The 14,366-nt window shown below is 44.1% G+C and overlaps 1 long non-coding RNA gene across 1 annotated transcript; it reads right to left on the minus strand.

Moving 5' to 3' along the window:
- On the minus strand, nt 1,880-2,307 carry LOC109840931. Its single transcript, XR_002247091.1, has 4 exons — nt 2,269-2,307; nt 2,130-2,201; nt 1,986-2,057; nt 1,880-1,916 (listed from the first exon to the last, which is right to left on the minus strand). It is a non-coding gene; the product is annotated as an uncharacterized LOC109840931 (long non-coding RNA).

A 14,366-nucleotide genomic window follows, 5' to 3' on the forward strand; every position in this document is an offset into this window, starting at 1 on the left:
TGATGTCTTGGAGTCTGAGTTGACGCAGGAAATTCATGTTGAGGAAGACCTGTTACAGCAACTGAACTTTCAAGATAAAATAATTGCTGAGAAGGAACAAGAGGTCGCCGCGCTTCAAAGTGTTGATGAAGAAGCTTTCAAAATTAAATTGACGGCTGAGCTTGAACAGACTTATGCGTTAGAGCTGTCAAAACTTGAAAATCAAATTAGTCAATATAAACTCTTGTAATCGGAGAACATTATATTTTTGTTTGTAGCTTTGTTTGAAAATTCTTGGTCAATATAGTGAACCTTTTTGCTCATTATATTGAATCTTTTTGCTCATTGAGGTTTTTTATTATGATTACTCATTCTTATTTAGAATAAATAACCATAATACTTATAGGATTTTTGGCAAATCCTCAGCCATCAACGGATTTGATATACCTTTACCGATTACCGTTTGAATCGGGCTAGTATGTGAATTATCTAAGTCCGTTTCACATATAACGTTGCGCTAAAAGAATTAAACTCTTTTAGACTTTGAACTACACTGTTGAATATGTAGGCTACATGTGTTAGATGTAGGCTTATCTCTAATAAGGGATAGAGATAACATCCCCCATGTGTGAACAACATGGATTTCAAAGTGTGAATAGGTTGCATTTCCTATATAGGACAACGAACCCAAAATCGGAGAGAAAAAGAATTGTATATTCCATTTCTCAATCTCTTGTTTGTTGGTAGAGATAAACCCATACTCGGAGAGGAAGAATTTTATATTCTATCTCCTGGTCTCTTGTTTGTTGGTAGAGATGAACCCAGAATCGGAGAGGAAGAATTTTATATTCTATCTCCTGGTCTCTTGTTTGTTGGTAGAGATAAACCCAGAATCGGAGAGGGAGAATTTTATATTCTATCTCCTGATGAAAAGGAAACTCACAGTGGAATCTCCACTTAGAGAAAATAGGTTGGTTTGAATAACCCTAACTGTCATAAGGTTTGATTACTCAATTCAAAAGTAAACCTTTCGTTCGCAAAAATGAATCGAAAGGAGATTTTGGTTGTGGTCCTAACTGTAGTAAGGTTTGACCAAGTGGGAATTTTGAGACGATCCTAACTGTAGGAAGGTTTGATCGCTCAATTTGTGGACCTCTCGTTCATGGAACGAATCGAGAGGGGATTTTGGCTTTGGTCCTAACTGTTTAAAGGTTTGACCAAGTGAGGAATAGGAGTAGGGTGCAAATAACAATGAGTTTGTTGATTTGCACAAACTAATCGGTGGGAAATTTTGATTTTAAACATAAGAATTTGACACGAAATAATCTGTCGACTGATACATACTGATGATCGTTGATCAATCCGACCGATGGGGGTTTCATAGCGTGAGATTACAAATCATCAAATCTCATCTTCCATGATTATATTACAAGGTTTTGCTGAGGAAAGATTAACTATCATTAAATCTCATCTCAACAAAAGTTGTAAAAGAACAGTGAATTATTCAAATGACCAGCTTCTCATTTAAAATAGTGAACTGATCTCGGGTTATCCTGAAATATCCTATATAGGATTCTCTAGGAACTTCCCGCTTTACACAGGTTATCCTGAATATATTACGGATAATATTTTTTCAGGAACTTCCCTCCGGGACAGCAGCAGAAGAGGGTACGTCAGCCCCTACAGGCGGAGTGCTCACACCGCTCGGCAGAGACGGGGAGGCACCACTGCTATGAGGACTTTCAACCCCGGGGACTGTAGCAGTATCAGGCTGAACGCCTGGTCCTACAGTGACATTCCTATGTTAACCCAAATGGAAATTTGGACAAATAAGGAGAATCGGGATAAGAAGGTCGTATGAATACCTGCAATCCCCATGTCCTCAGATGCAGCCGGAATGCCAAGAGTCATAAGAGTATCGGCCCAAGCTGCTGGTCCTATGATGACACTCTCTTATTAGTCAAAATGAAAATTTAGACGAATAAGAAGAATTGGGATCTGCATACCTGTAGATCCATTATCCGCGGGCATTTGAGGGATGTCAGGAGTCATATGAGAATCAGTCCTAGCGGCTGGTCCTATGATTGCACTCATTAGTCAAAAGACAGATAAACATAGGAAAGTACAATATCCCTGAATCGTATACATACCTGCAAGCCCGTCGCTCTGAGGCAAACTGGATATGCCAGGGATAGATACCGGGCTAACTCCAATGGTAGACGCTGCGATAATCAATCATTCATTAGTCATATGAAATATCGGGCAAGAGGGAGAAAATCAGATATATACCGGTAGATGAATCGTTCCCGAAGAATGGTCTCTCGGTCCCTCTGGAAGTCTGCTCAGCCAGCATGTCAGCTAATAAGCCGGCATCCGGCTTCGAGAAGCTTGGCCCCTCCATCGCAACATCTGCAGGGTAACCCAAATGTTGAAGGATGAGGAAAGCTCAAACGAGAAATCTTCCTTCACCTTACATAAGGAAAATGACATTGGATGCGGATATACCTGAATAAGGGATTGTGGGCTCAACATTATTTATCTGCTCAAGATCGATGTTAAGGTCGATGCCCAAAGACCCATCGTGAAAAGCGTCGCACATTTGTTGCACAAAGCAATCCATGTTGTCAACGCCAGGGGACGCCGAACCCGGTGGGAGTTCGCCCTCCTCGAAGAAACCTGAAGCACAAAACATGGTCACAAATCCCCAAAAGGTAAACAACCTTGAAGCAAGAGCAATTGAATGTTACCTCCCCCTCCATCGGCAGTGCTCCCTAAGTCCACTCCACAGGGACGCTGATCGTCATGGGGCTTATGGGCGGTCTTCTTCCTCTTCGGGGCACCAACCCTCCGAGGACCAAAGGGTCGAACATGCGCAGGCCTATCACACGTTTCAACGTGTGTAGGAGCTGGTGGCTCATGATCATTGACTGCCCTACCTAAAGTGACAATAGCCATTTCAATGAAAAAGAGCTGTCATTTATGGAAAATGAAAATTAAAAGAGATAGGACAAACCAGTATCGAGATCCCCTCTGCCGGTATCTGCGTCCGCATACTCGTCCTCGGAGGTCTCGTCATCATCACCCGTAGGGAGAAGTTCTTCTTCGTCTGAGACAAGAGATTTGGCATGCCCTTTTCTCCGCTTCTGAGCAAGCTCAGCTCTGCGACCAGCCATCATAGCAGCCCGGACCGCGTACTCGGACTGCAACTCTGAGAGGCTCCTCACGCTGATGGACTCATATGCAGAAAGGAACCACTTGCAGCTGAGGAAAGTGATCAATGGCTTACGCCGGTACGAAGGAAGAGCAAAACGGGCTCCAGTACAGCCCACCATCGTCCATAGCCACGCTCGAACGCCATCAATCAATCCTCCCTCAACCCGCAGGCTGCGGCTCGGATTCCCGACATACAGTTGGTCATAGCCGAATTGTCGAGCAAAGCGGCAAGGGAGATAAGGCTCTATGTGGCACTGGTTCTTCACCCGAAGGACGAGATAGCCTACACGGATGTTCACTAACCACCGGAAGCAACCAGCGTCAAGAACGGTCCGGTCACTTCTAGGTTTCTCCTCATCAACCAGCACGTCGCCATAGCGACCTGAAAAGTGAGGGAAACACTTAAAGAACTCCCAACTCTTGCGGACCCGGAGCTCTCGCTGAACATCACTAAATTTGCTCCCAAACCATCTGCTCTGCTCCAACAATTGCATGAAGGGGACAGGGATGTCAACAACGCTGGGGGCCGACATCAAGTCGGGACGGTGAAGAACGAGCCACGCCATCAAATATGCGTAAGGGAGCTCAACCTTTGGGCAAACCAGCTCAGCTGATGGTTCAGAACCCATATGTGTAAAACTGCTAACCAGACCCCTGAGCCCGCAATGGATACTAGCAACCATTGCTGGGAGCAGGGAAAGCTCTCTCCCATAAGCCAGCTGAACTGCAGGGAAGAGCACCTCGATGGGTAGAGCGTCAGAAGGTTGGTGCGGGACGACACACTTCTTCAACCAAAGGGCAAGGTAGCCTGCTAATAGCGCCCGGGACCCTATAGACCTCTGTGCGCGGCGGAGAAAAGAGCGAAACTTTGTCCCCGCGGGAAAAGCCCCCTCAGCACTGCCGATAGTGTAGGAACGAACCTCAGCCTTTTCCAACAACTCATTAACGGCCGAAGGAGTCATCACGTCTAATTCATGAATGGGCGCACTAGAATCACCATCCAAGTTCTGAAACAAGTAGCTGGCAAACTGCTTCAAGCTGATCTGCCTCTTCCTTCTCGCTTGGGGAGAAGTTTGGATCAAGGAAGTGTAGTAGTGGCAAGTAAGATCCCAGAGTGTGTCATACATGTCCGGAGTATCTTTCTTCATACACTCCAGCTGCTGGTTCGTAGGGAAGTACTCCTGATACGGACAGTCCCCCATCGGAAGACCCGAAACATAATGCATCTCGTGCAAGGCCAACCCTAGCTCACCTCCGCTGGTCAGGAAGGTGTTGCTATCGGGCACATAAGTCTCCAGCAAAGCCAAGAAATGGCGACAGCTGACTGGGATGCCGTACATAGTAGCTCGTATGGGTGCATACAACCCACTGCTCTTCAGATCCCTCTCCCAGCGCGCCAAGACGAAACCAGTCATGCGCGCCCACCACCCTTTGGCTAGGGAGGAAGCCCAGCCATAACATCTGTACTCCGATGGGGGTAACTGTCTCCCAAGAAGAGCCAGACGGTTGCTCACAGTCGGAGCAGCAGCTGACACCTCGCCTGGGGGTGCAGTATCAAGACCCATGATCCCGGGTCGTAGACCACGCACGTCATGATACCCCTCAGAGCCAGGAGTCTTATGGTTAGTAGCATATCCGCATTGAACCCGATCAGCATCTTCAGTAAGATGCCAAGACATCTGCCGGTCCACGGCTTGCCCCTTCAAATGACTGAAAGAATAGTGGCGTGGAATCGAAGGGATGTACAAACAAGCTCCCCCGTCGAGAGTTAGCCAATGCTCCTCGCAAAGAGTCAGCGTAGCAGGATCCTTGACATGATCTCCAAATAGAAAACCCGGCTTCTTTAGAACCTGAGTGGAAGTAGAATCAGGGGTGAAGGAGGCATCTGTGATAAGTTGGCGCAAGCAATGGCGCCCTCCTTCCTGTATCGAACGGCAAGAGTCATTTGGACGATCCCCGTCGAACCGAGGAAGTGGGCCAACAGCCTGCCTAAGAGTAGCAGAAGAGAAAACCTCCCGACTACATCCGGTGTTGGCATGAGGAGGAAGGCTACCCGCGGGAAATTCCACTGCAATAAAGCACAAGGGCGGAATCAGAAAATCCATCTCGTAAGAAGAATGATAGACTCATCCACGGAATAATTGGAGAGACGATTTTGAGTGACCTACACCAGAAGGACGGCATGCGTCATCACGTGAATAACGTGGTAACGTACACCGACCTATAAGGTGTAGGACAACACAAAATCGCCCCAATATATCCGAAGACTTGAATTGGCTAAGCAAAACAAGTCTGAAACCTTACCCTCCGCGAGAGAGGTATCGGTTCTTCCTTCATGACCCGCAAAGAGGTCAATCAGGGATGTAAGACAAAATCTCTGCATAAATTCTCACCCCCGAAGAACGAGGCCGCAGGAGAGGATGTCGTGGGGACCTCATCCTCACTATGCTGTGAACGAGAACGGCTCCTCCGGGGACGAGACCGACGCGAAGACATTGCAAATCTGTAACGAAAAGCAGCAAGTCAGGTACAATCTAAAACATGAATATACGAAATTTAAAAGGGAAATTAAGAACTTTAATTAAAATCCTATACACAAATAGGATTCAACAATTGAAGTCTAATTAAACCTACAAATTTCGTACACGATGATTGTCATCTTTCACGGTGAATTTTGGTGAAATACCCAAAATACCCTTTGTGTTCAAGGCCAAAATCTAGGTCAAGGACACGTCATGGTCATCATATCTGACCATATAACAAACCCCCCGATACCCCACAATTTTGGTTAATTTTACAAGTGAGCCCTTTTGTAGAATTTAACCAATTTTGCAAATAAACCCCTCTAACAACTTTTGGTCCTCTCGCCTAAAGTACCCCTCAAACTTTCGGCCAAATGAGCATGTAATATAGGTCTTAACTTCAGTCCTCTATTACATGAACACCACCCCAATTCTTTGGCCGAATTTGCAAATAAGCCCCCAAAGTTTTCAGCCCCATATTTGCACATAAAACCCTCAATAAAGTATGGTCTTTTTGCATAAGACACCCATCCAAATTGTTACCAAAGGGGAATGAAATCCAAGCCTCAAAATTTCAGTCCCATTTTGCAAATAAGCCCTCACAAATTTCAGTCCCATTTTGCAAATGAGCCCCCCAAAATTCGGCCATATTGCCTCTTTTGCACAAAACACCCCAAAACATTGTGCATACACAACCTTTGCCTACTACAAGAATAAAAATGCAATCTTTACAAGAAAATAATAGGATTGTGAAGAAGAGCTTACCAAATCAAAGGGATTCCCTTTGAGCTTGGAGAAGCAAGCTTTCGGCCAATAAGAAGCACCCAAAATCCGAGCTCCTCTTGAAGGGTTAATGGGTTATTGAAAGTGAATCAATGGAGGAAAGAAGCTTGGGGAAGAAGAACACACAAAACCGAAATGGGGGGGGAGGAGTTCGGTTTTGGAGGCAAAGAGGGGGAAGTTCTCTCCTTTGAAATTTGAATTAAAGGAGGGGGGGACCATGAGCAAAAGAGGAAAAGGCCAAACAAAGGAAAGAAAAGGGAGGGGGGACCACACGAACCAAGACACCCCCATGGGGTGTCTCGGCAAAACCGAGACACCCCAGGGTGTCCCGGTTTTGTCGGGACACCCCCGGGGCGTCTTGAGAATCAGCCAAAGCTTCTTGTAAAGCTTCTCTGGTTTCTTTTGAGAGGCGCAGCAACTCGTACAATGTGATTCTTGCTGGGATATTAGCCAGCTGAGCCATAACGTCGAAACGATATGGTGCGTTCGAGCTTTCCGGTTTGTCTCGTCCAATCGGTCGACTAAAACGAGACTGCTTCGGAATTTGAACCTCTCTGTGTTGAGGTTCTTTTTCTTTTTGCTTAACAACTTTCTGAGGTTTTTCAGCTGCTACTGGTGGAGTTATGGCTACCCCCAGCTCCGTAAGAGTTTTGGCATTTGGATCTGAGGTTTCCGGATACCTATAATGGTACTCGTTTCCACTTCTTGTAGCAAAAACTTCCTGTTCTCCATCAGAAAGTGATAAAGCTGCTATATCCTCATCGTTCTTCTCGGGAATCGCCGAGGCTCCATAGCAGGACTTCTCCTTTCCCTTGCCTTTTGACTTCTTCTTTGATGTGGGTGTCGTCCACTGTTCATCTTCAAGCAAATCCGGATGAACCCAAAGGATTTCGCCGTTGGGGGCTGTGTGAGATACGAGCCCCTTCTGGCGCTGTCCATGAGGGTCATCGTTGATGGTTTGCATCTTGACCTTTGATACTGGCTCGGCTTGAAACCAGGACAAAGGAACCGATCCGAAGCTAATAGAGACCGCGTTTGCGCCTACCTTCTTCTCCTTTGGCTTCGGTGTCACAATACCAACATCAATCAATGTTTGAATTTTATCCTTTAAAACATAACATGTCTTAGTAGGATGGTGGACCCTTCTGTGATATGCACAATACTTTGGGTCATTGATCTTCGTTGCTTCTTCTTGGTTTGTGACCGGTGGAAGCTTGATCTTGTTGTTCTCTAACAAGTATTTGAAGATGACCGGAACTTCATCATCTTTGAAAGAGTATTCCTTTGGGAATCTGGGCTCAGAATTCTTAAACTGCTTCGAAGGCTGTTGATTCTGGTTTGGCGCCAACTGGAAGGATGATTGTTGCGGTTGTTGCGGTGGCTGTTGTGACGTCTGATGTGCGTCCACAGCGGCTACAGACCCTCTTCCTCTGCCTCGAGGGTTAAAGTTCTGCTTTTGATTTTGATTCTGATTATTAGCTGGTGGCAAACCTCGCTCCAAATTCTTTCTCTTGAGGAAGCGTTCAGCTTGTTCACCTCTTACTTTCATCTCTTTCCAAGTTTTAGAGGGAACAACCCCCACCACTTCTAATACATCCAAGGACAGATTATTATGACATGTTTGCAGAATAAATTCCTCAGTGAGTGGATCTCTGCAGTTCACCGCTTTGTCCCGGAATCGTTTGACAAAGACATCAACCGATTCCCCATCCTTCTGCTTCTCATCCAACAACGTGCCGATCGAGACTTCCGTGTCGTCGTCGAAGAAATTGGTGAGGAATAACTCTTCCATGTCTGCCCAGCTAGTGATACTCCCAGGCTTAAGGCGTCGGTACCAATCGAAGGCAGGCCCGCGAAGGGTTCCTACGAATGACCGGACCATCAGGGCTTCGTTCCCAGATATTGCGCCGAGATGCGACTTGAAATAGATCAAGTGCTGAGTTGGTGAACCCCTGCCATCAAAAGGAGTAAAGTTAATCAAATTAAATTTCTGGGGATAAGGAATCAGGTCCCACTCCCTCGGGTACGGGTATGGGATGCCCGTTTTCTTCACTTCTTGAGCCGTCATCAAAGCGTTGACTTTGCTCTCAAGATCGTGCATCTTCTTGTCCTCTTCCTCGCTTTTCTTCAAATAGATCTGTGGAGGTTGAGTGGCTGACTTGGTCGGATCGCTTCCGGAGTTGTCTTTATCTGGAGGAGGATCTTCAAATATTGTCTCATCCTCTTCATTACGCCGGCTGGATTCCGCCTTCTGGCTCGACTCCGGTTGGTGTTGCTGCACCTGCAAATCTCGCATCTGCTGCATAGTCAACTCCATTTCGGTTTTGAACTCAGCTCTAATTTCTTCGCGTTGTTTAGCCAACGCTTCTTGCAGCATTTGAGCTAGTTGATCCGGCGTGATCGCGAATGATTCTCTGGCTCGTCCAACACTGGATGCAGTATCGTCCGATGCAATAGCGGAACAAGTATCCGACAATTCTTCATCTGAAGATAAACCCTCGTGCATTCTCCTGTAATCTCGACGTAAGTTGGCTCTTCTTTGTAACCGCGCCATCCTTTGAGAAAGACCCCGCTCAACTCTCCCTCCCGGAGAGAAATCAGGGTCGTAGTTAACTGACTTTTGCTTTCCTTTATTGGTCATGTTGATAGTGACCTCAGGAAGCTCATCTTGTCGGATTACAGATTTCGTTTTGTTGAAACGTCTTGTTTTGGGTCTTGACGCTTCATTGGACAATCTTTGAAATACGGAGACTCTTGTTGAATTATTCTTAGAGCATCCGCATTCTGTCAACACTGCTTTAATGAGTCTCTCGCAAGCGCAATGAGACTCATTTTCTCTGACAACTCTCTTTCTTGAGTTATCTTTCTGATAGTACAGCTCATCATTATTGTGATTCGAGCAACCTATCTTTCGCTTTTGAACTTTGTTAACATGCACAGGACGACTGGTCGTCGCCTCTGAGCGATCCAAAGTTGAATGTTTAAATCCACCCCCTTGCGGGTGTGGAGTTTTCAGAGGTCCTAAACGAGAGTGAACTGGTATTCTCTCGTTTTGGACTTGTGCAGTTCTGACAGGAGGGTGTTTACGACCCCCTGCATATGAAACCATTAATGGTTTATTTGCCGGACATGGTTGTTCCTTGACTGGGGCTTTGCCTCGATCATCAACTGAAGGACCAAGGCGATCTGCCATTGTTATCTTGAACTTGGACAAATCTGGGCTAACCCAGGGTTCTACTGGTGTTGCAGTAGACGGGCCCGGAACAGATGCTTGTGGCGTCTTTGGCATCCAGACTTTACGATTCTTCGGTGGCCTTTCAGTCACCGCCTCTTTCTTGGTTTCTTGCGCTCGTTGACGAAGAGCGCGAGCGTGGGCAGCCTTCGCCTTACGCCTTTGTATCCGTTCTTTAAGGGTTGAACGGGCCCTTTTGACGAGAGTCCATTCCTCCGTCGTAAGCTTTGCAGAAATATGATTATCTTGCCATTGAGGCAACTGGGTCATTTTCTGTTTTCTCGACTTTAGGTCCGCATAGTAATGGACCCCGTCGGTTTGTTGCATGGCCTTAGCCAATTGTCGAGCACGGCGCTGACGCTGTCTCTGACGAGCTCTTTTCGTCAGCACCGGTGAGCTATTGATCAACGACTCCGTAACTGGTGTAGAGTCGTTTTGAGCAGGGACGTTGCAAGGAGATTCCTTAACAACGATCGAGCCAGAATCTTTGTCTGCGGCCTCCGTTGGAATTGCAGACTTGAAATTTTTCGAAATCTTCCTATATTTGCGAGACGAGGAAGATTTCGCGGATGAGGATGATAAATACTCCTCAAACTTCGCCTGATCGAATTCGTATTCGATCTCTTCATTGATGATGATCTTGATCGGTTGCGACACCGCGGTCTCGGCAGCGAGACCGCTGGCTCCCACTGTGGTCGCCAGCTTGTTTGGTTCAAAAGTCGCTGCTGTGGAATTCATTATAACTTTGTTCGATTACAACAAATTCGAAAGAATAATCTTTTTATAAGACTTTTTCTACACAACAAAACAAAAATTACAACTCTTGAGAAACAAACACGAAAATCGTCTATCAATTCTCGTTTTCGTGGGACTTTGCCTGTGCCGGGAACGCTTTGGTTCGTGGACCGCCGATTCACAGATCGTGAAGAGGGGGCTTATGATTCTAACTTCGTTATCGAAGTAGAAATTGAAACGATATCTTATCGAAGTAAGATAGTCGTTCTTCTTAAAATCAAGTCGAAGCTTAATTTCAAGGCGTTGCAAGAAAAGAACTCAAATCTCTGCTCTCTCTGCTCTGGAATGCTCTAACAAATGCTCGATCCTCGTCAGAAGTGACCCTAGGGGGGTATTTATAGCCTCAAGGGTCAGTAACTGCAAAAACTTAACAATCGAAGAAGTCAGTACGGCGAGACAGTGTTTACTGTCTCGCTGGGCGAGACAGCGTTTGCTGTCTCGACCCGCGAGACAGTAAATTTGCTGTCTCGCTCAGCGAGACAGTAAATGCTGTCTCGGAAAATGGCAGTTTCTCGCTGTAACTGTTCTTCCACGTTTCAAACTCCGTTATTTTGGCAGTTATCCACGTGATTTTCGCCCATGATGTTTCCCACGTCCCTTGGCAGTTAATGGACACGTGTAGGGCAGTTACAAATGTAGTTTTGACTATTTCAACACTGTCTCGCTGGCGAGACAGCAAAGACTGTCTCGCTGGCGAGGCAGTTCATACTTGTTTTGATTTTTTCCAAAACAGTATGAAATCCTTTCTTGTGAATTTTTGAATGATCTTCTCTATGCTTGGGATATCTATTAGCATTTTTTGACGCCTACAGTATTCAGCACAGGAGCCCAAACCCAAGAAGAAAGTAGTTCCTCACTCAGAACCGACACCAAGCATCTTGAACAGGGGAATAACCTATCAACCTTACTTTGCATTTAATCAGTGTTCTAAAAGGCAGTTCCTAAGCAGATGCCTAGGTGTTTGCCTAGGCGTAGGTAGACACTTGCCTGCCTAATTTTGCATGGAGCGGCATTATCTAGTAGCCGCTTCGCCTAGTCAGCATCTAGGCGCCGCCTAGATAGGCGGCTGCTTAAGAGGGTCGCCTATAAAAAAAAAAATTAAATCCTTACCTAGCCAGACCGGAACCAAACCTAACATTCTCATCCTCTCTCTCTCTCTCTCTCCTCTCTCTCATCTTCTCTCTCTTCTCTCTCTCTCTCTCTGCATACTTTCTCCTAGTCACGAAACCGCCTCCTCGGTCCTCTCTCAAATCCGATTCTCCCCCCGCCTCTTCTGCTCCCATCGCTCAGTCGGCTCTTCCTTCTCCCACTCGTTCCGCTCGTCACTTTTCCGCGCCAACCGTCGCGTCTTCCGCCGCAGTTCCCCTGACAGCGCCTTGTGCAGAAAAAAAAACCACCTCGTCTCTTGTTGCCAACCCCCTCCCCTCCAAATTCTCCCGCCTCTTCTCTTTTGAATGTAAACTTTTCATTTTTTACTGTTCAATTTAGTAATTAGTTAATACTATTTAATTCAATTTAATTAATTAGTTTAATTTAGTTAATTAGCTAATCTTGTTCAATTTTATTCATTGTTTCTAATGTTAGTTAGTTTTAGTTTAATCTTGTTCAAATTTAGTTCAAATTTATTCCCTATTCAACTTCAATTTAGTTAATTTTAGTCAATCTATGTAATTAATAATTGAGATTAAAATCTTATTCAATTTTACTCTTATAGAAGAGATGACTAAATAGTAAATAGATGTTAATACTTAACAGATCAAGTTATGTGATTTATTTGAATCTTTTATTTGTCATGATTTGATAATTTGATCTATGAATGGTTTGTTTATTGAATTATTATGATGTAGAATATCGGAGATTCCTCCTAAGGAATCTGCGACTTCCACCACTATTCCCTGAAAGCCCCTGTGAAAGATAAAAAAACTCGGGAGATATTGGTTGGGAGTTTGGGTTTCTTCCGGTTCTACATGATTTTTGCTTGGTGCAATGTTGAAAGGGGGTCTTTAAACTGAAGCAACATTTCGCCGGTAGAGGAAATAGTTGCGTAAAGTGCTCTAAGATTTCGGTCGTTGATAGCAAGAAGGTCTAAGAAGCTATGGATGCTAATTTTAGGAGAAAGAAATTGATGGAGATGCATATCATGGAGTTGCAAGATGAAGCACAGTTTGACAAGCCAGATCCAACGGCCATTGAAGAAGTATAAGAAATTGTCTCTTCTACACATACAATGGGCAGATCTTCAAAAAGGTCTAAAGAGCTGACCGTTGGCCCATTGGATACTTATACTGCTAGTGATCCTGAGTTAGCAAAGAGACTGAAGGGAAAGATGATTCAGCCTGGAGTAAAGGAAGCTTATATGAAGGAGAAGAGAGATTGGGTCTACAAGCATGTTGCAAGATGGGCATGTGAGAATAGCGTTCCTTTTCATGCCCTTTCTATTGACTCCATTATGCGGATGTGCAGCGCTATTAGAGAGTATGGATGTACCTACCGACCGTGTAGCAAGTATATATTGAGGGAAATATTTTTGGGGGATGTTGTGAATAAGACTAGGGACTCATTGAAGGAGCATGAAGAGGAGGGGGAAGTTGTTGTTCTATCATGAAAGATACTTGGTCAGATAGGAAGATGCGATCGATCATGAACCTATGCATTCACAGCAGGCTAGGCACGATTTTTTATAAGTCGATAGAGTGCTCTAGGGACTCACACATGGGGGAATAGATTTTTGAGTGCGTATATACATGCATTGAGGAGATTTGGCCACAGAAGGTCATCCAGGTTGTCACAGATAATATTTCTGCAAATATGGTGATGGTAAAACCCCGTCAATTTGAATATTTTATGATAAATAATGATAAATATGTTATATGATGAAAAATAATATATTTTGATGTTTTGATATGATAAGAATTGATTTAAGATCAATTCAATGTATATTTGTGAAAATATGAGTGCAAATGCACAAAATATGCACAAAGGCCAAAAGAGTGAAAATCTGGGAATAATGACTAGTTATGAGTTTTTATATTTTGTACACCGATGTAGTTATAATTTAGAAAAGTGTAAAAGACCAAAGTTATAGGTATCTTCAACATTTTTCCAACAAGACTTAGATCACCTCATTCCGAGGTCGGATGAGAAAGTTACAGCCAATATACAGAAGATTATTTTCCTAGTCAGACTAGGTTTCCTGGTTCGGGTCTAACAGGTTTGTTTCGGGTTTACCTCTATAAATACCTGTATTTTTCACAAAAATTCCTTTCTTTTATCATATCTAAGAACCCTAACAGCCACCAAAACCCCATAAACCCTATTTTGAATTCTTGGAGAAGATTGGAGGCTTTCAAGTTGGGTTTTTGTTGATTTTTTTGGCTTTTGGAGTGGAGATCTTCTTCGACGTTACTTCTAACAAGTTTTCCTATAACCCCAGGCGAGTATCATCTCTACTAATCCCCCTCTCAGTTTTTTAAAATATTTTTGAAGAGTTTTTAATGAGTTTTATAGAGACTAATCAATTAATTTGTGTATAAAAATTGTATCTTTTGTATATATGTATAAAGACTAGGTCTTTTCATGGTAAAGAGATTAAGCACGAATTTACAGAAGTATTTTAAGATCAGAAAATAATTTAAATATTATTTATATAAATTTATATGTCTTATTCTTTGTTTTAAAGTTTCGTGCATGATTGAAGGTTTACATATGATTTCTTGTGCAAATAATCATGCTTGTTATGTTCTGCTGAAAATCTGTTGCACATATATACTATTGAACTAGAAATTTGAAATAACAAATGAAATCCAAATTGAACCAAACTAATGCAAATTGAAAGATATATG

Source organism: Asparagus officinalis, chromosome 5 (assembly GCF_001876935.1).
Source record: "Asparagus officinalis chromosome 5, Aspof.V1, whole genome shotgun sequence".
In the NCBI taxonomy this organism is placed as follows: Eukaryota; Viridiplantae; Streptophyta; class Magnoliopsida; order Asparagales; family Asparagaceae; genus Asparagus; species Asparagus officinalis.